The following is a 26,408-nucleotide window of genomic DNA, read 5'->3' on the forward strand; positions in this document are numbered from 1 at the left end:
TACGATTTTTTAAAAATAGTATCAACAGCAATTGAGAGATTTATACACCCATGTTACACAAAACAGTTCAGAACACTCTTAAAGAAACATCGAAAGCCAAAATTAACACAAACCCTCAAAATCGGTGATCTTTTATAGAAGCTCGAAATTTAGCGCGGACTTCAATTCGAGATGCTTATAACAGTTTCCACAATGAAACTTTGTCTCGAAACTTCGCAGAAAATCCAAAGAGACTCTCGTCGTATGTAAAGTATGCTAGCGGCAAGACACACTCAATGCCTTCTCTGCACGATTGCAATGGAAATACTATCGATGACAGTGCCACTAAGGCAGAGTTACTAAACACAGCCGTCTGAAATACCTTCACCAAAGAAGATGAAGTAAATATTCCACAATTCGAATCAAAAACAGCTACCAAAATGAGTAAAAAAAAGAAAAAAAGTAAATATCCTCGAAGTAGTGAACAAACTTAAATCACTTAACAAAAACAAGTCTCTGGTCCAGACTATTATACAAGCACTTGCTCGACGATGGATCCGTACCCAAAGACAGAAAAGCTGCATAGCTCACACCGGTATTCAAGAAAGGCAATAAGAGTAGTCCACTAAATTACAGGCCCATATTATTAACGTCGAAATGCAGCAGGATTTTGGAACATACGAGGTGCGACAATAAAGTAATGAGACTGACTTTCTTTGCAAGATGTAGCAACCCTGCAGGCTTGCGCAGGCAAAATATCTTTGACCTTGGTCTATAAGCTGCTTCTATTCCAAGCAGCACATCGATGCAACTCTTCAGTCTTGAGCTGTGCTGTAATAAGTTAACACATGTTTGTGTCCCTCGACACGGAAATGGAACCGCATAATATTGCGCAACGGTATGCCATTTCTTTTTGCGTTAAATTGGGTGAAAACGCGACGACAACTTACGGTAAGCTTCAGAAGGCTTTTGGATAGGAGGTTATGTCAAGAGCTCAAGTTTTTCGTTGTCATAAAATGTTTAGTGAAAGCAGAACGAATGTTGACGATGAAGACCGCAATGGACGACCATCAACCTAACGGACAGATGTCAACTTGGCCAGGGTGCGTGAACTCGTTCCATCTGATCGAAGATTATCCATGAAAATGATTGCAGAAGAACTGAACATCAATCGAGAAATGGTTCGTCTAATAATAACTGAAGATCTGCGTATGAGAAAGATTTCTGCAAAAACTGTCCCCAAAAATCTCACACCATAACAGCGAGAAACACTGAAAATTGTGGCAGCCGATCTGTTATAGCAAACGGAAATCAATCCAGAACTGTTGAGCCGTGTTATCACTAGTGATGAAAGTTGGGTTTTTCAGTACGATCCAGAGACAAAACGCCAAAGTTCGCAATGGTGCTCAAAGGGATTACCCAGACCCAAAAAAAGCTCGCATGTCAAAGTCAAAAGTGAAATGCATGCTTGTGTGCTTCTTTGATTCCAAGAGAATTGTTCATAGCGAGTGGGTGCCTCTTGGACAAACAGTTAGCCAATATTACTACAAAGAAATTTCAGAAAGACTTCGTAAAAGAGTTCTACGTGTCCGTGCCAACATTGCTGATAATTGGATTCTGCATCACGATAATGCGCCATCCCGCACTCCTCTGTCAGTACAGCAGTTTTTAACCTCAAAACAAATTTCAGTACTACCACAGCCACCTTATTCACCAGATATCTCTCTGGAGACAACACTAAACTTGACTAAAACGGTAAGCAACATTTTTTTCCACATCAGTCTCATTACTTTATTGTTGCACCTCGTATATTGTCTCCAGACATTATGAATTACCTCGAAGAAAACAGTTTATTGACACGTAGCTAATACGGATTTAGAAACACAGCTAGCTCTCTTTACTCACACGAATGTGCTATCGACAGCGGATTTCGAATTAATTCCGTATTTCTAGATTTCCGGAAGGCTTTTGACACCGTACCTCACATGCAGAATGTAATCAAATTGCGTACTTATGGAATATCGTCGTAGTTATGCGACTGCTTCATGATTTCCTGTCAGAGATCACAGTTCGTAGTAATTGAGGGAAAGTCATAGACTAAAACAGAAGTGATTTCTGGCGTTCCCAAGGTAGTGTTATACGACCTTCGTTGTTCCTTATCTGTATAAACGATTTAGGAGACAATCCGAGCAGCCGCCTTGGGTTGTTTACAGATGATGCTGTCGTTTATAGTTTAATAACGTCATCAGAAGATCAAAACTAATTGCAAAACGATTTAGGTAAGATATCTGTATGGTGCGAAAATTGGTAGTTGACCCTAAATAACGAAAAGTGTGAGGTCATCTATATGAGTGTTAAATGGAATCCGTTAAACTTCGCTTACACGATAAATCAATCAAATCTAATTCAACTAAATACCTAGGAAATTCAGTTACAAACAACTCGAATTGGAAAGAACACAGAAAATTTAATGAGGAAGGCGAATGAAAGACTGCTTTTTATTAGAGAACACTTAGACGATGCAGAAGACCTACTAAAGTTGCTGCCTACACTACGTTTGTCAAATGGTTCAAAGGGCTCTGAGTGCTATGGGACTTAACAGCTGAGGTCATCAGTCCCCTAGAACTTAGAACTACTTAAACCTAACTAACGTAAGGACATCACACACATCCATGCGCGAGGCAGGATTCGAACCTGCTACCGTAGCGGTCGCACGGTTCCAGACTGAAGCGCCTAGAACCGCTCGGCCACTCCGGCCGGCTGCGCTTGTCCATCCTCTTTTGGAGTACTGCTGTGAGGTACATCGAGAAAGTTCAAGAGAGGGGCAACACGTTTTGTGTTATCGAGAAATAGGGGAGAGAATTCACGGACATGATACAGGATTTGGGGTGGACATCATTAAAACAAAAGTATTTTTAGCTGTGGCGGTATCTTCTCACGAAATTTCGGTTACGAGCTTTCTCCTCCGAATGCGAAAATATTTTGCCGACGCCGATCTACACCGGGAGAAACGATCACCATAACAAAATAAGAGAAATCAGAGTTTGCGAGGAATGATTTAATTGTTCGTTTCTTCCGCGCGCTGTTTGAGGGTGGAATAACAGAAAATTATGGTGAAGTTAGTTCGATGAACCCTCTGCCATCCACTTACGAGTGATTTTCGTAGTAGACGTAGACTAAAAAAATATTGAGTAATATTTATGTATGAATGGAGGGCTCCATGTGGTTCACAAGTCGTGCAGCAACCGTAAACCATAAAATTACCAAATATGCAGCAACCAGTCGGAAAATTTTGTTTTTTTTCACTTTTGTAAATCAATTTCAACTGATTAACAGCCATCATCGGTGCTTTCAACCAAAATGTGCCCTTAGTAGTAATACTGTCTTACGCAGAGGTCAAACATAAAATTGACCTCTGCTTAAGACAGTATTACTACTCAGGGCACATATTGGTAGAAACCACCGATGATGGCTGTTAATCAGTTGAAATCGATTTGCAAAAGTGAATAAATAAAACATAATTTTCCGACTGGTTGCTGCATATTTGGTAATTTTATATTTATGTATGTCCTTCAAAGCTTAGAATGTGAGGCCACCTAGATGCATAAGCATACCTGCTAGAAACCATCCTAATCCTGACACAGTGAGTGACAGAAAGGAAAAAGGAATTTTCTGAAATACACTACTGGAAAAAATTAGTACACCTGGGAAAACGAAGTCGATTTTGATTCGATGGCGGCATATGCCACCTGGGGGATAGTAGATGCGATGATAATGGTTTCAAGGTCGTCCGCCAACATATAGCGTAGCGACATGGGTACCAGAGCGCCATCTATGTCTACTTTTTAGTAGGGAATGCTCATAACCAGAAGGCACAGTGTGGTGCGAACATGTGAAGCAAGCAGGCTACGGAGACGCACCCGTGCTTTCCGCAGCCAACTGAGCGAGTTTCAGAGGTGTCAAATTTGGCCTACCGAGTGGCTGTATGGTCCTTTTGGAGAATTGGCACACGAGTTGGACGTGCTGTGTCAGTTGTGCAATAATGCTGGCATCAGTGGTCACATGAATATTCTCACACCTGTAGACGTGTGGATGTCCACACAGCACAGACGCCTGCCAGGATCGTCGCATTGTACGGCCAGTAGTGGCAGGTCGTACAGCTACCACAGCACACCTAAGAGGGCTTATGAGCCCAGACGGGTCAACACGAACTGTTGCGAACCGGCTATTGGCAATGCATGCACACCTCTAGCCAGCAGTACACGCACACCTCGACCCCTTCTTCCACTAACTCCACAGTATCAATGTGCACGGCTTAACTGTACCCGTCAGTGGATCACTTCGAAGATGGAATGGCGATCCGAGGTCTTCCACGATGAAAGCAGATTCTGCCTGCATGCGTGTACAACATAGCCATGTTTAGCCATGTTAAGCGCTGTCTCGTATAGTGCATTCATACAAGACATACTGCTCCCATACCAGGCCTCACGGTCTGGGGTGCGATAAGCTACAGCTCTCTTTCACCTTTGGTGTTCCTGGAGTCATCGCTAACCAGTGCTCGGTACGTGCAGAATCTTGTTAGAACCTTTCTTTTGCCGTTCATAAAACACGAAGATGACGTGTGTTTTCAACAGGATAACGCTCGCCCACACACTGCCTGTGAAACTAAACATGCTCTGCAAGGCGTGCAGCAACTTCCTTGGCCAGTGGCCAACACGACCTCCGGATTTGTCCCCAACAGAGCACAAGTGGGATATCATGGGACGAAAAGTGGCTCTTGCTATCAAACAACAGAAATATGTGAACAGGTCATGGCATAACGTATCCCAGGACAGTATTCGCTATCTGTATGATCGAGTGGATGCCGGAGTCAGCGCCTGCATTGCCGTCCGTGGAGGCTACAGCACGTTCTGATATGGATGTTTCAGCGTGGTTCGATAGCTGGTACCTCAGAACTGCTGGTGCTATTGATCTGTAAAGGTTATCATGTATTCCATATACACTGTTGCAACAACAAACTTGAGTGAATGAAAGCCTCTGAAAGAGTGTACTAATTTCTTTCTGGCTGCATATATGCAAAAAAATCAATGCTAACAAATACAGAAGAGCCTCAAAATCTTGTTTCAGCACTATGATGCTATAACAAATGATGTCTTAAAGTTTTTTGATAGCTTAACTGAAATGTGGTAATGGTAATGACACACCAAAATCACGATAGTAATCCATTTTAGTTGCTACATATTTTATTACAAACAAAAGCATTATAAAATCATTGTAATACAGGAGACTGCCTTACAGGGCCAGATCACTTGGACAAATAACAAATAAATTTCTTTAACCGGAACGAGAACCATAAAACTTGAAATCTGTATATGACAAGGTAAATATACTCAGGTAAAGCTTTACTTAAATAGTATAAATGTCCATACAACTCCCGTCAGAACTCTCATTACTTCCAATCAGCTGAGGAACAGATTAAGGGTAAGAACACAGATCTTTAAAGGTTTGGCTAGCCAGCTTTCCTAAATAAAACTATATACAAATGACTAAAACAATTAAGGAGATGCTTTAATTTTGGCCAAGCCAATCTTCAAATTTACTTAGTTGATTAATCAACAACATTCTTAGAATGATTGCAACTAGAACATGACCGTATGACAATACCCCTAAAATTAGGTCGCTTCAATATTGCGAGTGAATCAGCGATAGACGCGAGCAGACCAAGGATTCAAATCAATACGAGAGATCCACGGGACAGGAAATGACATAGAAATGTACTCAACTTTACACTGCAATTGAACTTCGGATGCTATAATTCTGCACCGGAAAGATGGAATCACACAACAGTGACAACAAAACCCAAGACGTAAAGGGGAGGACAGGGCCTTAAATATCTCTCTGCCCCCGTAGTACTGTGCTCCCCGTGTGCTCGCATCGACCGCTGGTAATTATCTGTAACACAACACACATCAACGGCAGACAATATTCTGAGGCATAACTACACAATGTTGTCTAGAGAACAGGTGAGCAATACAACTGAATAGAAACAAATTAGCCTCTGTGAGGTGCTTGCCCAGTGCCAGTCCTTAACCTTTGATTAATAAGTTCGCTAAAAATCATGACCTAAAGCTAAGATGACAAGCTTTATCTCGGCGCACATTTACACCCCAAACTACTAAATGAACTACAAGGTAGAATAGAGGACGTATCTCGGCGTGTCTTGAGACGCCAGAGCCGGACTTACTCACTACTCGTTGAACTTCTAGCTACGTCTTTAACCACACTTCATGTCGATTGGTTGGGCGTAGCCACACTTCCTCAACTGCCGTCAAGATAGTTAGTCGCGACACCTAGGTAGGTGATAAACACCTAAAACAATTCCAAAGGATTTTTAGTACACTGGCATATTCAATTAAGCCGCACGCAACCCACTGAAGCAACTCGGCGACTCCAATTCAATCGGCCGGCGTAGCTTATGACAGACTCGAAGGAGCTTATCCTTCTGACCTCTAGGAAAACCATACCACCATGGGCGGTGTATCTGCCCTCACGACTCAACACGCCGTAGCCGCTGGCCCCGCTCCTTCGTTACCCAGCAGAGCGCACGCGCTGCCGTTAAATCCACACCGCCAAAGATCAGCAGAAGACAAATAATCATCGATGTCGACTCAAAGATGAAAATGACGATCGATGAAAACTGGCGCCAGAAAACGCACCAGCTCACTGACAGAAGATGTGTCTTTTTTTAAAGGATGTCGAGGTAAAACACGGAAAAGCAAAAATCAGCATGCAACAAACGTAATACAATGTTACTAACGGTGCTCAGATACTACATCTAAAAAAGATTTGTCTCATAAGTTTCTCTATCGCCAATGGCCTTGTATGGTAATGGATTATGAACACGGAATATGAACCTAAATACGACATCTGGAGACGACGTTTAATTAAGTCGCCCTCAACCGGTAGAGTATAATAAAACGAAGCTCTCCGTTGAGTTGGAGCAGAAAGAATATTTCTGCGACTATCAGGTGCAAGAAGACAATCTTGCACTGGATTTAAGACTCTTTTTTTAGCCGAGGGACACTAGTGGCCCCACGGGGCCAAGAAGATATATGAGCCGTGCAACGAACTTTGTCACATCAAATTAGTCGGATTGTCTGCCACACTTCGCGGACGTCCTGGTGCAGGATCCACGGGAAATCAATATTTAATTGAAAAGGATATCTCATGAGCTGCAGTCATGGACTCTACGGCTGGTCGCGGCGGAGGCTCGAGTCCTTCCTCGGGCATGGGTGTGTGTGTTTGTCCTTAGGATAATTTAGGTTAAGTAGTGTGTAAGCTTAGGGACTGATGACCTTAGCAGTTAAGTCCCATAAGATTTCACACACATTTGATTTTTGAAAAGGTACACTCTACAGGTCTTAATTTCGTTGTGTGCTATCAAGAACTTGCATGCATTCAAACATGCACACAATAATTATCAAACTCATCTGAAATAGTTACTCACTCCCCGCCTGAGATGGCTGCTGATTTCGTTGTGTGCTATCGAGAACTTGCTTGCATTCAAACATGCAGACAAGAATTATTTAACTCATCTGAAATACACTCCTGGAAATGGAAAAAAGAACACATTGACACCGGTGTGTCAGACCCACCATACTTGCTCCGGACACTGCGAGAGGGCTGTACAAGCAATGATCACACGCACGGCACAGCGGACACACCAGGAACCGCGGTGTTGGCCGTCGAATGGCCCTAGCTGCGCAGCATTTGTGCACCGCCGCCGTCAGTGTCAGCCAGTTTGCCGTGGCATACGGAGCTCCATCGCAGTCTTTAACACTGGTAGCATGCCGCCACAGCGTGGACGTGTACCGTATGTGCAGTTGACGGACTTTGAGCGAGGGCGTATAGTGGGCATGCGGGAGGCCGGTTGGACGTACCGCCGAATTGCTCAACACGTGGGGCGTGAGGTCTCCACAGTACATCGATGTTGTCGCCAGTGGTCGGCGGAAGGTGCACGTGCCCGTCGACCTGGGACCGGACCGCAGCGACGCACGGATGCACGCCAAGACCGTAGGATCCTACGCAGTGCCGTAGGGGACCGCACCGCCACTTCCCAGCAAATTAGGGACACTGTTGCTCCTGGGGTATCGGCGAGGACCATTCGCAACCGTCTCCATGAAGCTGGGCTACGGTCCCGCACACCGTTAGGACGTCTTCCGCTCACGCCCCAACATCGTGCAGCCCGCCTCCAGTGGTGTCGCGACAGGCGTGAATGGAGGGACGAATGGAGACGTGTCGTCTTCAGCGATGAGAGTCGCTTCTGCCTTGGTGCCAATGATGGTCGTATGCGTGTTTGGCGCCGTGCAGGTGAGCGCCACAATCAGGACTGCATACGACCGAGGCACACAGGGCCAACACCCGGCTTCATGGTGTGGGGAGCGATCTCCTACACTGGCCATACACCTCATCTCCTACACTGGCCATACACCTCTGGTGATCGTCGAGGGGACACTGAATAGTGCATGGTACATCCAAACCGTCATCGAACCCATCGTTCTACCATTCCTAGACCGGCAAGGGAACTTGCTGTTCCAACAGGACAATACACGTCCGCATGTATCCCGTGCCACCCAACGTGCTCTAGAAGGTGTAAGTCAACTACCCTGGCCAGCAAGATCTCCGGATCTGTCCCCCATTGAGCATGTTTGGGACTGGATGAAGCGTCGTCTCACGCGGTCTGCACGTCCAGCACGAACGCTGGTCCAACTGAGGCGCCAGGTGGAAATGGCATTGCAAGCCGTTCCACAGGACTACATCCAGCATCTCCACGATCGTCTCCATGGGAGAATAGCAGCCTGCATTGCTGCGAAAGGTGGATATACACTGTACTAGTGCCGACATTGTGCATGGTCTGTTGCCTGTGTCTATATGCCTGTGGTTCTGTCAGTGTGATCATGTGATGTATCTGACCCCAGGAATGTGTCAATAAAGTTTCCCCTTCCTGGGACAATGAATTCACGGTGTTCTTATTTCAATTTCCAGGAGTGTAGTTCCTCGCTCCCCGCACTCGCAAGACCTGCAGTGTCACGTACTGTGACGTACGTGCACTCCACAGCCTCTCCCGTGAACCTCGGTGGCTCTAGCTGTTAGAGGTTTTAAGAGCTGGCCACCTGGTGGCGCCACTTCTTAATAATAGGTCACTTCTCACAGGGAAATAGTTGAGAGAGTGATGCCGTATGAAGGACTACTTCCCCTCACTCTTCTTTAACGAAGAAAAGATGCCAAGGACAAGAAAATTAAAACATCCAATTTATATCACTCGATTGACACGAGTATTGTATTACATACTGTCTGTCGATCTAAGTGCGGACGACAGCAAAACTTTTCAGTTACCTTCGAATGTCGAAATCGTCGTTTTATGAATTGTTTGGCTATATGTAACAAAGAGAAGGATACCTATTGTTTTACCAAGGGTGGTGCTCGTAATCGCGAAAAATATTAAAAATGAACGCGTGCTAAAAGATCACTATAATTCAAACGGGAGACCCATACAGATTCCATATATGCGGTTACACATTCAGAAATAATAATAATGCCCGTTGTCAGCCTGGCTTGTTCATTGATACCCGCGTTTTATATTTGTATTCAAGAATCGACTTATACCGATGAAAATAATATTAAACCATATCTCGAGATGACAGCTGTTTCTATATTGAGGTAGTATAGTTAGTATAGGTTGGCGCAAATAAAAGTGGCCCGAAGAACAGAGTTGCAGGGCACAAAGAAACACAGCAGATAGGTTTGCCATCCGTCCCGATATATCAGGACCATCACCGTGATGGACCTTCCCCCTACTCGAATATACTGCTTCCCCCTACTTATACCTCCCGTGGAGATCACGAATGTAAAATTAGAGAGATTCGAGCGCGCACGGAGGCTTTCAGACAGTCCTTCTTCCCGCGAACCATACGCGACTGCAACAGAAAAGAGAGGTAATGACTGACATTATACTGAGTGTACTATCCGAAAATTACCTCGAGCAATTAAACAGAGAACCGACTCGTGGAGATAACATCTTGGACCTACTCATAACAAACAGACCCGAACTTTTCGACTCTGTAAGTGCAGAACAGGGAATCAGTGATCATAAGGCCGTTGCAGCATCCCTGAATATGGAAGTTAATAGGAATATAAAAAAAAGGGAGGAAGGTTTATCTGTTTAGCAAGAGTAATAGAAGGCAGATTTCAGACTACCTAACAGATCAAAACGAAAATTTCTGTTCCGACACTGACAATGTTGAGTGTTTATGGAAACAGTTTAAGGCAATTGTAAAGTGCGTTTTAAGTGGCTCGTAAAGTGCCCTCCGCCACACACCGTTGGGTGGCTTGCGGAGTATGAATGTAGATACGTCCCGACATCCCGACAAGAACCAATTTTGCCCCGGTTTTGCAAAATGCTGTTGCACGCTTGGTTCAAGTACGGAAGTAACGCCATTTGTTAGCGCAACAAGTAATTGCAGCCTCAGTTAGTTTTATTTATGTCAACAAGTTTATGGTGAAAAGGTCACCTCACAGATGGCGTTGCATGTTGTGTATTCTGTGTCGGCGATGCAAGCACCTTCTAGAATCCAGATCTAGGGCCATCAGTGGAGAAAATACCAGACTTCTCCAGTAGTATGGGGCTGGAACTATTTAAGCAGCGCCACGCGGAAGAATCGGGCTTTTCCCTTGGAATAATGATATGATAAAACGATTCTTTCTCAAAGTAATACGAACAACGACTAAACGTAATGTTTGAAGTGTTTACTGCGGCTACATACGGCTTGAAGTGCGTGGTGGAGTGTACTTCGGTGACCAAAGTGTTATTGTCGACTGTTTACCGTCTAATAAATTTATCATAGATTACGAAAGCGCCTAAGGATGGAAAGAGAATGTGTCACGTTTTGGGCGATAACACAAAAGAGTGGTCTTCTGTCGAGAAAGGACGTACGGATAAGGAAGCATTGAGTAAGATTTTAGCTCTTTCATCTCAATAACTCACGTACTGAGCGCAGATGTGAGGCATCACATTTCTACGAAGAATCATACAAACAGATACGCGGTAGCATCGACATCGAAGCCTATTTCTACCAGGGAGGAATTGATTATTGCTGCTGCAGACCTAACAGCAGCTTATAAAGTTGTCAAGCATCATCAATCCTTCAGGTCTCCTGAGTGTACCGCAAAATTGAATGCCGTAATGTATCCCGACACCGAAAGTCGCCGCAAAACAGTCTACAGCCAGAACTCAAGCTACAGCGATTGTTAAACATACTCTCGCATCACACTCCGTATCCAAATGCATAAAATATTGCAAGAAGTTTCATTGTACGGCATAGTCACCGATGCATCGAACCACAAGGCTGCAAATAGAAGAGGTGTTACATTTTTCCCATTCATATATTTCGCAGGAAGAGGATACGAACAAAATCTATATGTTATTACGTTTAATTGACTGTTATTATATGTGCAAGTATAGGAGAATAAATTTTTGCGTGCATGTGTCTACTTTTCAATGTGAGTGCAAAGTAACTCTAAACAAGTTATTAAACCTTCCACGATTATTCAGCAGAAAGTTGATGTAATCATCACGTACTAGGCGTAACATTTCCAGTAACAGTTTTTCATGTGTATATTTCTCTCTCATATTAGACACTTCCCTGGATCAGCATCTTGTTTTCTTCTTCTTTAAACACAGTGCCAGAGTCAATGTTAGAAATGCTTTATCTGCATTTGTAGCCAGACCCACTGCTTAAAATGCAAGGGTAAATTGACAGGCTTTCTTGGTACGTGTGTGGACTTGTTTCACATGTCAGTGGTGAGATAACAGCGAATTTTACAGACAAGTTTTCACTTTTACGAGTGAGGGCGTTAACAATTTTAAGAGTTTCATTGTCCATTCGAAGAAAATTGATGTAATCATCGGGTTCTGAGAGTAATGCTTCATTTTAATGGATAAATCTCTCGTTTTAAGCCATTCCTTGGACGGCGTTTGTTTTCGTCTACTTCCTTGAACACAGTACCACCATCAATGCGATAACTTCCTTGTCTGCATTTGTGGCCATTCTCGATTCTGTCAAAATACTCTCGAACACGAACAGCTTATGCTTCAAAGTGAGGTTAAACTGACAAACTTTGTTTGTATGTGTACAGGCTTGTTTGATAAATCCGCGGCTAGATCAGGGCACATGTGGCAAACATCTTTCCTCTTTTGTGGAGCCTTCAGATCTATAGCGACCTACGGGATGATATGGTAAGGTCGGATCTTCTGTAGCTCTGTCGTATAATAACACTCGTCAGCCGCCCTTTGGCCGGCCGCGCTGGCCGAGCGGTTCTAGGTGCTTCAGTCCGGAACTGCGCGACTGCTACGGTCGCAGGTTCGAATCCTGCCTCGGGCATGGATGTGTGTGATGTCCTTAGGTTAGTTAGGTTTAAGTAGTTCTAAGTTCTAGGGGACTGATGACCTCAGATGTTAAGTCCCATAGTGCTCAGAACCATTTGAACCGACCTTTGGACTCCACCTAGAGAAACTTTTGCTTAGGTGCATCATAATGCAGACTGTTTTTTATTAAGCAACAAGTTATGATGGAGTACTTAGAACTCTATAGGAATGCTTCTGACAAGCAGTTTTATGTCAGAAATCAGGCACTACAAATCCTTGCAGAGACACTAAATGCAGTTGCAGGTATCTGAAACACAGATGAAGGAAACACGCTGCGCTACATGCAATGAAAGACATGCTACCGATATGTCAAAACAGAAACAATTAATTGAGATGGCATAGTCATTACTTTAATGGAAAAAAAAAACAGCTGAGATATATGGGCGGGCTGTTGACCAACAACTTCGGGAAATGAATGATGTTCACCGATGCATTGCAGGAAAGGAAAAATAGTATTCGATGTTTTTCTTATGGAAAATTAGGAAAGCTCACTGTACAATCATCAACAGCGGATTTAAGTGATACCATTCAGTACCTTCACCGCCATTATCGGCCAAGTACAGATACGCTTGTTCCAGCGGTATATGCAACTCAACAGTCCCCCAGTTAATTCAAATATACGCAGTTCTACTGCACAACTTGAACCAGAAGAACAAGAATCCGAAAAGAGTGCCTGCACTGTAAATTAGTTTCTTGTATTTAAGAGGATTGGGTTGATTTGTTGGAGGTGGGAAGAGACCAAGCAGCGATGGCATCGGTCTCATCGGATTAGGGAAGCAAGTCGGCCGTGCCCTGTCAAAGGAATCATCCCGGCATTTGCCTGGAGCAATTTAGGGAAATCACGGGAAACCTAAATCAGGATGGCCGGACGTGGGATTGAACCGTCGTCCTCCCGAATGCGAGTCCAGTGTGCTAACCACTGCGCCACCTAGCTCAGTGCACTGCGCAAAGCTAATAAGCAAGTAGGTATTGTAGTCAGTCATTATCGCTCGATTTTTTCGAAATAAATTTGTTTTTCGCTAATAAATATCGGTTTTCGTTTGATGATCTGGTAGGAACTAGGCGCCCTCTATCGATCGCGGAGCCCTGGGTACGTGTCTAGAGTGCCCAATGGAAAAGAGGGCTCTGACTGTGAAGGACAACTGTAAATAAAAATTGGCCACTTGCGGGTAGGACTCGTGCGCGCTGAGAGTTCTGTACAAACTTAATTATGTATATACAGAATGAGATTTTCACTCTGCAGCGGAGTGTGCGCTGATATGAAACTTCCTGGCAGATTCTGGAAACATCCCCCAGGCTGTGGCTAAGCCATGTCTCCACAGTATCCTTTCTTTCAGGAGTGCTAGTTCTGCATGTTTCGCAGAAGAGCTTCTGTAAAGTTTGGAAGGTAGGAGACGGATACTGGCAGAAGTAAAGCTGTGAGTACCGGGCGTGAGTCGTGCTTCGGTAGCTCAGTTGGTAGAGCACTTGCCCGCGAAAGGCAAAGGTCCCGAGTTCGAGTCTCGGTCGGGCACACAGTTTTAATCTGCCAGGAAGTTTTATGTATATACAGTTTACACGTTCCGGGAATCGACGGTATCGACGATTTTTGCCTATCACTATTGATTCTGGCAAGATATGGGTCCCAGGGAGTCCAAGACATTCGAGATTTTTTTTTAAATTTCTAGTTCGAAGTCGGATAACAAAGGACAAAACAAATATTTTTCCGTGTGATATAATTACGAATTAACAATTTCGGATTGTTGCCTTTACTAGCACTGTGAAATCTTACTTCTTGCCAAATTTCATGATTCTAGGTCAATGGGAAGTCCCCTATAGGTTTTGATGAATTGAGTTTTCGGGTATCAAAATATGTAAGATAAATGGCAGTATCTTTTGACTGAAGTGATCTAGAAGCTTAAAATTTTTACATCGCCTAGGGAGCATAGCGGTTAGTATGTGACACAAATCTGAACTTGATACCCCGAAATTTCCAGAGAGAATGGATCCTAACAGACGGACAGACGTATAAAAATGTGACGAAAAATATTTTTCCATATTCTGTAATTATTAATTAACAATTTTCGGATTTTTTCCTTTACTTGTACGTTAAAATCTTGCTTTTTGGCAAATTTCATGGTACTAGGTTAACGGGAAGCACCCTATTTGATGAGTGTGTTTTCGGGTATCAAGTACGTGACATGCATGGTCATATCTTTTGACAGAATCGACCCAAAAGCATAAAATTTTTACTCCACCAAGGAACCATAGACATAAATTTGAACTTGATACACCACATTGTTTCCGAGAAAAAGGATCTTAACAGAAGGACAAACAGAACAGAGGATTAAAAAATACCAAAAAATATTTTTTCGTGTTATACAAATATAAATTAACAATTTTCTGATTTTTCCTATACTTTTATTGTGAAGCCCTGCGTCTCGTCCACTTGTCAAGATTCTAGGTCAACGGAGAGTACCGGTACCCTATTGGTTTTGAAGAGTGAGTTTTCGAGCATCAAAATATGTGGCGTGGCTTTATCTTTTGATTGCATTTATTTAAAAGCTTAAAATTTACAGACACACAAACGGACAACAAGTGATGCTATAAGGGTTCAGTTTTTACAAATGGTTCAAGTGGCTCTGAGCACTATGAGACTTAACATCTGAGGTCATCAGTCCCTAGAACTTAGAACTACTTAAACCTAACTAACCTAAGGACAGCATACACATCCATGCCCGAGGCACTATTCGAACCTGCGACCATAGCGGTCGTGCGGTTGCAGACTGCAGCTCCTAGAACCGCTTGGCCACCCCGGCAGGCTCAGTTTTTACAGATTGAGGCACGGAACCCTAAAAGGGCTGCTAAGATCAAGTACGGGAACAGGCCTACCGTTTCTAACTAGAGCAACAAGTACACAGAAACCCCTCAAAAGCTTGAGTTAATTCTGCAGTCCAAATTTAACTTAGCACCCATAATAGCTGAAAGTACTGCTAACAAGGCCTACACACTGCGGGAATATGTGGACAAAAAAGAGTTAAATAGTTGCAGAAATGTTATTTCTTTTTCTTGCTTGGTGCCCTCTTTATGTGGCACAGGAGTATCAAATTCACTTGTAGTTATTTCTTAAAGAGCTTTCTTTTGTTTATTCTGATACTGTAAAGAGTTTTCTTTAGTTTATTCTATTACTGTCTAATGCTCTATGTAAACAAGGATCAGCTCTGGGCAATATACCACAAAAACAGCACCTCAGAGTTTTGGATTGCAGACTTCGCATTGCGCGGGTTTTCTCTTATTTGTTCATTGTGTATTCATGTAGCTGCTGACTAAATTGTTGCATAGCGTATGTCATGTTGGTAATTTCTGTCCGTACATCATACAACAATCAAACTGATAACAATGGACTCGCTTTCGTTTCTCTGCACGTTCTTCTGGTGACTGTTTACTGTGTGGTGTGTGCACTTCACAAACTATGAACCATTCAGCGTACAACACACCAAAACCCATATTCTCTCATCACATTTTGTCTCCTGATTGTGAATCTCAATTGCCCCATCCAACACATACCACCTTTAAAATAGAGAGGAACGATTCCTTCCTCATGCGACGCAAGTGAGCTCTCTAACCTATCCGATTGACGATAGTGCAAATCAAGTGCATTGTCTTCGGTGTTTACATAAGTTCATATCGATCACGGCACGCCACAGGTTCCACAGACTGACGAACGCGTGTGTTTCGGAACTGGTATTACCGCCCAATGCGGGGCGAATGTGCGCTACATACATTGCCACCGACACTCAACGGCCACCAGACTATGAACTACTTGCCCTGACGGTACAGTACGTTCTCTGATTCTGTATACTATACATCTTACACTGTTGTCTTTCAGAGTTACAGCTGTATCACCCGTGACAGCCAACCATGCGTTCGCATCTTTCATGTCGTGAAAACTCCCCCCTCCCTCACGGGCACATCACATCATGTTCTTCCTCTGCACAAAAGCACGCCACTGCTGCATTCGACAACCAAGGTCGTTCCCACCATGTCAATCAACCGTGCTCTAACGCCTACCATGTCATATGCCACATGTGGTCATCACCTTGACATCCCCACGACGACATGGGGCGTCACTGATCAGGGACACCATCTACTGCTTAATCAAGATTTCGCCTCTCTCAGTGCCCTCGTCACTTTCGAAGCCTCTCGGTCTTCCAAATCAACTTTCATCTATACAGCGCCTCGACAGTAGCACGCTTCCTAAACTACCGCCCTCTCCACCCCCACCGCGGCTGAAAGACAACCACCACACCTGTTGGTTCACCTTGGCTGACAACCTCTTCAACCTCCATGGATGATGACTCACGTCTTGTCTGCTCCACATGGACTTCATCAGTGATATAGTTCTCTGGCCTCCTACTCTGTTGCCAAAGCAACAATAATCGAGCATTTGCCACGCCCTCCACCTGAAGCTATTCATTGCGTTACATATGAGGAAAGCGTGGGATCACAGACTCCATCCCAACGCGTAATGCTGTTGGTTGATGTGGAATTCACGCCTGGAGTCAGGTTATCGTGTTTGTTGTTCGTTAAACTTCCATACAAACTGCAATTACAACTATTTTCACATGCTTGAGATTCCTTAGATCCTTGGAGGCTTAAGCTCCGCCTCACAGATCAGCTCTACAGCATTCTCCAACATTCTCGCCAACTTTAGTGGTCGCGTGGAGGGTAGGGATGGCGCTATCAAATGCTCCGTCACAGTCCGCTCCAACTCTCCCAGCTGGCAGAGACGGCACGAGAGCATGTGTAGTACTTCGGGAAGCCCCACAGCCACCTCCTGGTAACCTTCATGTACCACCTGCACTGAGCCCACAACCATTTCTATTCACCGCCGAAGGCTCATCCGAACACACAACACATCACTCAGAACCCAACTGAGTCCGCACAAGCGACTCATGGTGGCCTCCTCCCCCCCCCCCCCCCTCCTCCCGTATCCACTATGTTGATTCCACACTACATTTGGCGATGCAGCACTGTCGACCTAACTGCACAAGTCCAAACTTCGCTTGTGGATTATATATGCGCCCCTGTCGCTCCATCCCGACATTGCATCTTATGAAATGAGAGTCGGCAAACGCCAACTCTGCTCTAGACGGTCGTCTCAATGCGGTGGACAACATATCGAATTTAAGATTTCTGATCCATATGGGTGCAGAGATTAGCACCATACCTATTACATTAGCGCCTGCTCTGACCTTTCAAACCAAGTAAACTTTATGTGCTGCTAACAACTCAAGTATCGCTGTCCTTGGCGCAGTAGATCTTAAGATGCACCATACTCCTCATCTAAATTTTTACCTGTACTTCCAACGTTACAGACATCGACAAACCTGTGCTTGGTATAGACTTTCTTACACGTTTTGGATTATCACCAAATATTCAGTCTGGCTCCCTAACATTAACTACAGCTCCCCAGCCTTAGCTCTCTCTCTTTCTCCAAGTGCTCCACTTTAATGGCTCAACCCAGCTCATCATTGGTCGAGCTTATGCCCAAGCTCTCTGTTTCCAAAGCTCTACGAGCCCACAATGCTGCACTTGGCCAACTGATTGACACAACAGCCTTGCAACTGGCACGAGCTCATCAGATGCTATGTCAACTCACTGACATGCATTCATCATGCTCCGAAGACAATGCAACAGCTATGCTCACGTTCTCTACAGCACCGCCTCCCCCACAGGACTCTAAGGTCTGTGACAGTTTGCTCCCAGTGCTTCTCCCAGTGCACCCACCCCTCACAAACCAACTAAACCAACTGTGACGCTTTTCCTGCAGTTTTGAACAGTGCACTCGTAGCTGTGATTACTAATGGTACTTGTTATACACTCCTGGAAATTGAAATAAGAACACCGTGAATTCATTGTCCCAGGAAGGGGAAACTTTCTTGACACATACCTGGGGTCATATAAATCACATGATCACACTGACAGAACCACAGGCACATAGACACAGGCAACAGAGCATGCACAATGTCGGCACTAGTACAGTGTATATCCACCTTTAGCAGCAATGCAGGCTGCTATTCTCCCATGGAGACGATCGTAGAGATGTTGGATGTAGTCCTGTGGAACGGCTTGCCATGCCATTTCCACCTGGCGCCTCAGTTGGACCAGCATTCGTGCTGGACGTGCAGACCGCGTGAGACGACGCTTCATCCAGTCCCAAACATGCTCAATGGAGGACAGATCCGGAGATCTTGCTGGCCAGGGTAGTTGACTTAACCTTCTAGAGCACGTTGGGTGGCATGGGATACATGCGGACATGCATTGTCCTGTTGGAACAGCAAGTTCCCTTTGCCGGTCTAGGAATGGTAGAGCGATGGGTTCGATGATGGTTTGGATGTACCGTGCACTATTCAGTGTCCCCTCGACGATCACCAGAGGTGTACGGCCAGTGTAGGAGATCGCTCCCCACACCATGATGCCGGGTGTTGGCCCTGTGTGCCTCGGTCGTATGCAGTCCTGATTGTGGCGCTCACCTGCACGGCGCCAAACACGCATACGACCATCATTGGCACCAAGGCAGAAGCGACTCTCATCGGCTGAAGACGACATGTCTCCATTCGTCCCTCCATTCACGCCTGTCGCGACACCACTGGAGGCGGGCTGCACGATGTTGGGGCGTGAGCGGAAGACGGCCTAACGGTGTGCGGGACCGTAGCCCAGCTTCATGGAGATGGTTGCAAATGGTCCTCGCTGATACCCCAGGAGCAACAGTGTCCCTAATTTGCTGGGAAGTGGCGGTGCGGTCCCCTACGGCACTGCGTAGGATCCTACGGTCTTGGCGTGCATCCGTGCGTCGCTGCGGTCCGCTCCCAGGTCGACGGGCACGTGCACCTTCCGCCGACCACTGGCGACAACATCGATGTACTGTGGAGACCTCACGCCCCACGTGTTGAGCAATTCGGCGGTACGTCCACCCGGCCTCCCGCATGCCCACTATACGCTCTCGCTCAAAGTCCGTCAACTGCACATACGGTTCACTTCCACGCTGTCGCGGCATGCTACCAGTGTTAAAGACTGCGATGGAGCTCCATATGCCACGGCAAACTGCCTGACACTGACGCAGCGGTGCACAAATGCTGCGCAGCTAGCGCCATTCGACGGCCAACACTGCGGTTCCTGGTGTGTCCGCTGTGCCGTGCGTGTGATCATTGCTTGTACAGCCCTCTCGCAGTATCCGGAGCAAGTATGGTGGGTCTGACACCCCGTTGTCAATGTGTTCTTTTTTCCATTTCCAGGAGTGTACATTCAGAACTATCGAGGGACCACCTGTACGACAAAAGGCTTGCCACCTCAATCCCAGAAAAGTGTGCCACACTAAGACAGCTCACGGCAAACTTCTTGGCGCTCGCATTGTATGTCCATCATATAGAAATTAGTCTTCCCCCTTGCAACTTGGGGACTACAGGGCTCTGAACTCTTGCGGTATCGTAGATAATTATCTGATTCGACCAATTCAGGGCTTCACCCAATTGCTCAGTGGTGCATGAGTGTTCAATGTACTTCACTGCCGCAAAGTTTACCACCAAATTCCGATGTTCAAGGACGATGTTTCTAAGGCCACTCTAATTACCCCTTTTGGACTTTTTGAGTACTTTTTCATGCCATATGGCCTCAAAAGCGAGGCCTGGACTTGGCAGCAGTTTATTGAGTCCTTATTGTTATACATCCAATTCGCACACACTTATCTGGATGACACTTTGCACTTTTCTTCCACTGGCCGGAAAAGCGGACACCATCAGGCTCAGTTATGGGCCACGTTCCGAAATCAACTAAGAGAACTCACATCTAGCTCGTGACAGTGTAAATTTCCAATGCTATACAGTGTTGGATAAGGATGTCCGACTGATGTTTGATTGCATCGAGTTTGTTCATAACCTTCCACTACCAACGGACCACTCTGAACTGCTAAGATTCCTGGGCATTATAAACTTCTACTGCCATCACCTCCCTTGTACAGCCTCCATCCAGGCATGACTTACTGATGCTTGGACTGGATAAAACACCTCTAATGCGAGGAATGTTCATTGCACTGATGACAAGATCGAAGCACTCGACGCTCTCAAGTCTGCTCTCTTCCATACATTCAGACTGGCTCACCCGGTACCTGACACTTGAATCTTGTTCACTATTACCCGCAAGTAATACATCAGTAGGTGCGGTTTTACAACAGCACGTCGGTGATGCCATTGAGCCTTTCAGATTTTTCTCGAAAAAACTTTCGTCTGCTCAGCACAAGTGGTCAATTTTCGACCGTGAAATGTTGCGAGTGTATGAAAGGTTGCGACAAGTCTAGTATCTTTATCAACCACCAGCCACATGCAGACGCCATCTGCAATCCTGGCACAGAGACCTACTCAGCCAGTGTTCTACAGATGTATGCCATATAATCGGTTCTGACAATGTCGTCACTGACTTCCGGTCCTGTATGAACATTACCACATTTCCCATTGACATTGACGATTTTTCCCACCTGCAAACAGACTACACTGAGCTTTCAGACATGCTAAAGTACACAAAATACGCTCTGACTGTCGAGCCGCTCCTATTACTGGGCTCATCCACCCCCACTGTATGCGACGCCTCTACAGGTACTCTCTAACTGGTTGTGTTTTCCCCTTTCTGACGGGTGGTTTAGCATCCCTGCACGATTTCGCCCGGCCATATACCAAGGCCAGTGGTTATCGAACGACTCATCTGGCTGGGAATTAAGAATGACTGTTGCGACTGGATGCATGCCTGTAGCCTTTGCCAGAGGAGTAAAGTTGGATGTCACGCACGGTTCTCTCTATGGCAATTCAGCATACCCAAAAGATGCCTACCTCATGTTCCTGTTGACGCTGTCAGCTCACTCCTTCCCTCTGAGGGCTTTTAATATGTACTCTCGATCAGCGACTGAATCACAAGATGAATCAAAGCTGTCCTATTTAATGTTATGGCTGATTTGGTCACCCATGCCTTCGTCAACTCCTGGATTTCTCCCTTTAGTTGCCTCTCATCGAAAACCTCTGATGAGGACTGCCAGTTCAAATCCTCTCTATTTGCCAAACTATGCAAGTTGTGTGATATTCACAGGTTCCACACCATACCTACCACATGCAGAGCAGTGGTCTTGTGGAGCGTTGGCACCACACCTTAAGGTGGCACTCATTTGCCATGGTAGTTCCTCGTCAGAGATGCTACATGGATCATCCTGGGAATATGCGCCACCTACAAAGAAGATGTACAAGAGTCACTAGCCGACATCCTCTATGACGAAGCACTCATCCTTTCTGCTGAGTTTCTTGAACACTCTCACCTCTCCACTTTAGTTGTCAACTACACAAACATATTTCAGACATCTGTACTCCGCTGCTGAAACCACATTCAGTACCATGAGTCTTCATTCACAAAGAATTCTACCTCTGTGCTGATGTTATGCTTCAAGGCATCTCCATCTGTGCATCCTTCCAGCACTCATGCTTGGGCATTACAAGATCCTCAGTCATGGAAAGAACACATCAGACATACTACTAAATGGCAAACGCCAAACAGTCTCAGTGTACAGGGTAAAGCCAGTCTGGTTGTTAGCCAATGACCTACAAGTGCCTGTTTCCACAGATTTGCCAGATGTGGTCAAAGACATCTCTCCCTCTGATTGCATTAATTACGCCTCTGCATGAGATACAATGCATGAAGTGTGCTACGATTTTGCCCATCCATGTGAAACTCCTGTCTATACTCCTTCACCCCTGTCCAGTTTAGTGTTTACTGTCGACTTCACAGATGTTAACCGTGATGGACTCTCCACTGAGATTTGAAATGGCACTGTCTTCATTATCATCGTCTCTCCACCAATGCACCATGACGCCTCAACAACACACGTAAAGCTACTGAACTCTTCTGAACTTCCTCTAGACGCCGAGCAGGACTACGTAGTGGCCAAAATCTCAAGTGATGGCATTCTCTCAGTTGTTGTCCGTCTCTGCTTGCACCTCATGAACCTCACTCCACCCGCCTGTGGGTCCGGGGGTTAGAATAGGCCCGAGGTATTCCTGCCTGTCATAAGAGGTGATTAAAACGAGTCTCTCACTTTTTGGCTCTACACATGCAGGTCCCATTTTATGGTTTGACTTTCCACTTCCCAAATTCTGCAGAAGTGCGGGCCATTTGGGGAAGGATGCCCTATGTGGTGCACCTGTTATCCATAGTGCAATTAGATTCAACTTTCTGCTTCTCTTCTTGTCTTGGTTTTGCATCCCCACTTGTAATTGAAGTATCTGGGCAAGGACACCTTCTGGGGTATGTCACCTTCTTACATTGTCTCCTGTTCTCTTGTGACACCATGACAATATTGGATTTCTCGTCACCCAACATCCAGCATGGTAAGCAGTCCATTGTGGTTGGTCCATCATGTACCCATTTGGTGGTAGCCCCCTGACAACACAGAGGGTTGCACTGCTGATACCTGAGCTGTAAACTACCCATGTATGCCAAGGAGTAGATGCCTGTCTTCCTGGGCATCAAGACTCCCAGCAATGGCCATCGTGCCAGGTGGCCTTTGCTGTGGCTGGGTGGCGCTGATGGAGAGAGCCTCTGATCAGATGGGTGGCATCAGGGCGATGACCTACAATGAAACAGACTAAGTCATCTTTTGCTGAGGACCGAGTGGCTCCAGCCGTCTCTAAGAAAGGAAAGGTTAATTTCAATGCTGACAGGTATGACCCTAAATGGTTCCCCTCCCTAGCAACACCGTGGGAGGAACGTAGGGCTTCAGAACGACTGGATCCATATTCGCCTGTTACTTAGTGTGCAGCAGAACTGATGGGTACCACTTTCTGCATATGAAGCCCCTGTTTTTTGTTGAGCACCTGGAGGATAAATTTAGGAAAGTGACAGCGCTGTCGAGAATGATGAATCAGTTCGTTTTGATTCAGATGCCATTCACTATCCAGTTCTTGGCGTTACTCGCCTGCAACAAGTAGGGGGGTATTCCTATTTTGGTCACTCCCCATAAAAGCCTCAACATGGTCCACAGAGTTATTTTTCAATGCGACCTCCTGCTGCAGTCCGACGACGAGCTACGTGCCAATTTAGAGTGGTGGGGGTGTTCATTTTGCCCAGCGCGTTTACTTGGGTTGCTGCTGGTACCCCCCCCCCCCCCCCCCCCCCCGCTCTAGCACTCCCCCACAGCTCTGCATCTGAGGATGAGGTGGAGATTCTGGCATCCTCTGAGGACCTAGATCTCCCCAAAGCCTCAGATGCAATGGTACTGGATGCCAAACCTCAACCAGTGGTGACAGCTGATGCTGAGGCCTAATTTGCCTCCTTAGTCACTTCATGCCAACCCAGACGACAAAAGCGTCATTCTCCAGTGGAACTGTGGCAGCTTTTTCTCTCGTCTGTCTGAGTTACTTCAGTTTTTAAGCAATACACCTTCTTTTTGAATTGTCCTTCAGGAAACCTGGTTTCTGGCAATGCGGACGCCTGCCCTTTGTGGCTATCGGGGGTACTACAAAAACCATCCTGCTGTGACAGACCGTCAGGTGGAGTATGCGTGTTTTATCTTACCTCTATCTGTAGCGAACCTGTGTCCCTTCAAACACCTTTAGAAGCTGTGGCTGTCAGGGTGATAACACTGCAAGAAATTACCACCTGTAACATCTACCTCCCTCCAGATGGTGACACACCGCCCCACGTCTTGGCTGCACTCATTTCGCAACTTTCCCCACCTTTTCTCCTTCTGGGTGATTTTAAAGCCCATAATCCTTTGTAAGGTGGAACCAAGGTTACTGGCCATAGCGCAAATGTTGAGGACCTACTAACTCAACGCGACCGCTGCATCATAAATACACGTGCCCCACACATTTCAGTGTGGCACATGGCACATTGGGCCATTGATCTCTCGATCTGCTGCCCTGGCCTTCTCCCATCTATCCACTGGAGAGCACGTGATGATCTGTATGGTAGTGACCACTTTCCACTCTTCCTGTTTCTACCCAAGCATCCGTCCTCTCGATACTTGCCCAGGCAGGCTCTTCCCAAGGCTGACTGGGACACTTTCACAGCCGCTACCACCATTTAATCTCCTTTGCATGCCACTGTAGATGAAGTGATTCACACCATCACTAATACCATTATTGCCACATCTGAATCGGCAATCCCTTATTCCTCCGGTTGCCCCTGGTGGAATTCAGTGCCTTGGTGGTCGCCGGAATTGTTGAGGGCATTAGAGACCATAGCCGGGCCCTCCAACGTCATAAGCGCCACCCCTCATTGGAGAACCTTATTGTTTTCAAATTTCTTTGAGCCCAAGTTCGCCTCCTCATCAAACGAAGGAAGCAGGGGGTGTTGGGAACGCTATGTCTCAACCACTGAAGCACATAGCTCACTCTACCAGGTTTGAACCACGCTCCACTGACTTGGCAGCTATCAGACCCCTACAGGTGTATCTGGAATTTCTACAAATGGAGCCATATCTGCCGATCCAGACGTAATTGCAGAGCATCTTGCTGAGCATTATGCTCGCATCTCTGCATCTGAGAATTGCCATCTCACTTTTCGTCTCCTCAAACAAAGGGTGGAACGACAACATTTCTCTTTTGCTCTATGCCACCAGGAGCCTCATATTGCTCTCTTCAGTGATTGGACTTCCTCAGTGACCTTCCCCTAGCCAAGACCACATCCATTTGCAAATGTTGAAACATCTGTCAGCGGATTCCCAACGCCACCTCCTTGCCATCTTCAACCATATCTGGAAGGATGGCGAATTCCCATCGCAATGGCGGGATTCCATCGCTAAAGCCCAGGAAGAACCTACTAGATGCTGATAGCTATCATCCTATCAGCCTCACCAACGTTCTGTGCAAGCCGCTTGAACATATGGTGAGCTGGCGGTTGTGTTGGCTCCTTGAGTCTCGGGGCCTTTCGGTCCTGTCCTAGGGCGGTTTTCGCCAAGGATGCTCCACCATCGACAACTTGGTGCACCTGGAGTCTGCTATTTGATCGGCCTTTTCCTGGCGCCAACACCTCATTGCCGTCTCTTTCGACAAGACGAAGGCCTTTGATACCACTTGGCAACACCACAATCTCGCTACTCTGCACGAGTGGAGTCCCAGGGGCCCGCTGCAAATTTTTATACATAACTTTTTGTCGCTCCGCACTTTCAGAGTTCACGTCGGTGCTTCCCACAGTGCACCCATACACAAGAGAATGGAGTCCCACAGTGCTCTGTCCTGAGGGTCCCACTCTTTTTAATTGCTGTCAATGGTCTTGCATTTGCAGGAGGATCGTTAGTATCTCCCCTCCTATATGCTGGCAATTTTTGTATTTCCTACAGCTCCTTTTCTATTGTTGCAGCTGAACGCCAGCTGCAGGGAACTATACAGAAGGTGCAGTCGTGGGCCCTCACTCACGGCTTTCAGTTTTCAGCTGCCAAAACTTGTGTCATGCACTTCTATCGTTGTCATACCGTACATCCCTATCCAGAACTTTATCTCAATGACCAACTGGATGTAGTGGAGACTCACCGCTTTTTGGGACTGGTATTTGACACCCACTTAACTCGGCTTCCCCATCTTTGTCAGCTTAAGGACAACTGCTGGCGGCACCTTGATCTTATTCAATACCTGAGCCACACTGATTGATTATGGTAGAACTGGGAATCGCTTTGCCTTCCATGTCCGGTCCCTTCTTAATGAACACGATGCTTTCCCCTTATCACCTTTCCTGCGGGTCCTCTTCTGTACATCTCTATGGTCCATACCTCGGCTATGGCTTTAGCTGGACCTATTGCAAGGCCCCAAAGGCTCAGTTCCACCTGAGGCCCTCCGCCGGCAATTTCTCTCTTCTTGGTGAGTTTGAGGGCTCAGGAATAATCTACACAGATGGAGCTATGGTCGACAGGCTTTTTGGCTTCACTTACACT

At 45.9% G+C, this 26,408-nt stretch overlaps 1 protein-coding gene and 1 non-coding gene across 2 annotated transcripts in view; both read left to right on the top strand.

Moving 5' to 3' along the window:
* The window catches only part of LOC126267226 (ovarian-specific serine/threonine-protein kinase Lok-like), a 208,491-nt gene that overhangs the window by 98,054 nt on the left and 84,029 nt on the right, over positions 1-26,408 (top strand). The gene's annotated exons all lie outside the window — the stretch shown is intronic.
* On the top strand, positions 13,903-13,977 carry Trnas-cga (transfer RNA serine (anticodon CGA)). The gene has a single exon. It is a non-coding gene; the product is annotated as a tRNA-Ser (tRNA).

The sequence above is a fragment of the Schistocerca gregaria genome, chromosome 4, assembly GCF_023897955.1.
Source record: "Schistocerca gregaria isolate iqSchGreg1 chromosome 4, iqSchGreg1.2, whole genome shotgun sequence".
Classification (NCBI taxonomy): Eukaryota; Metazoa; Arthropoda; class Insecta; order Orthoptera; family Acrididae; genus Schistocerca; species Schistocerca gregaria.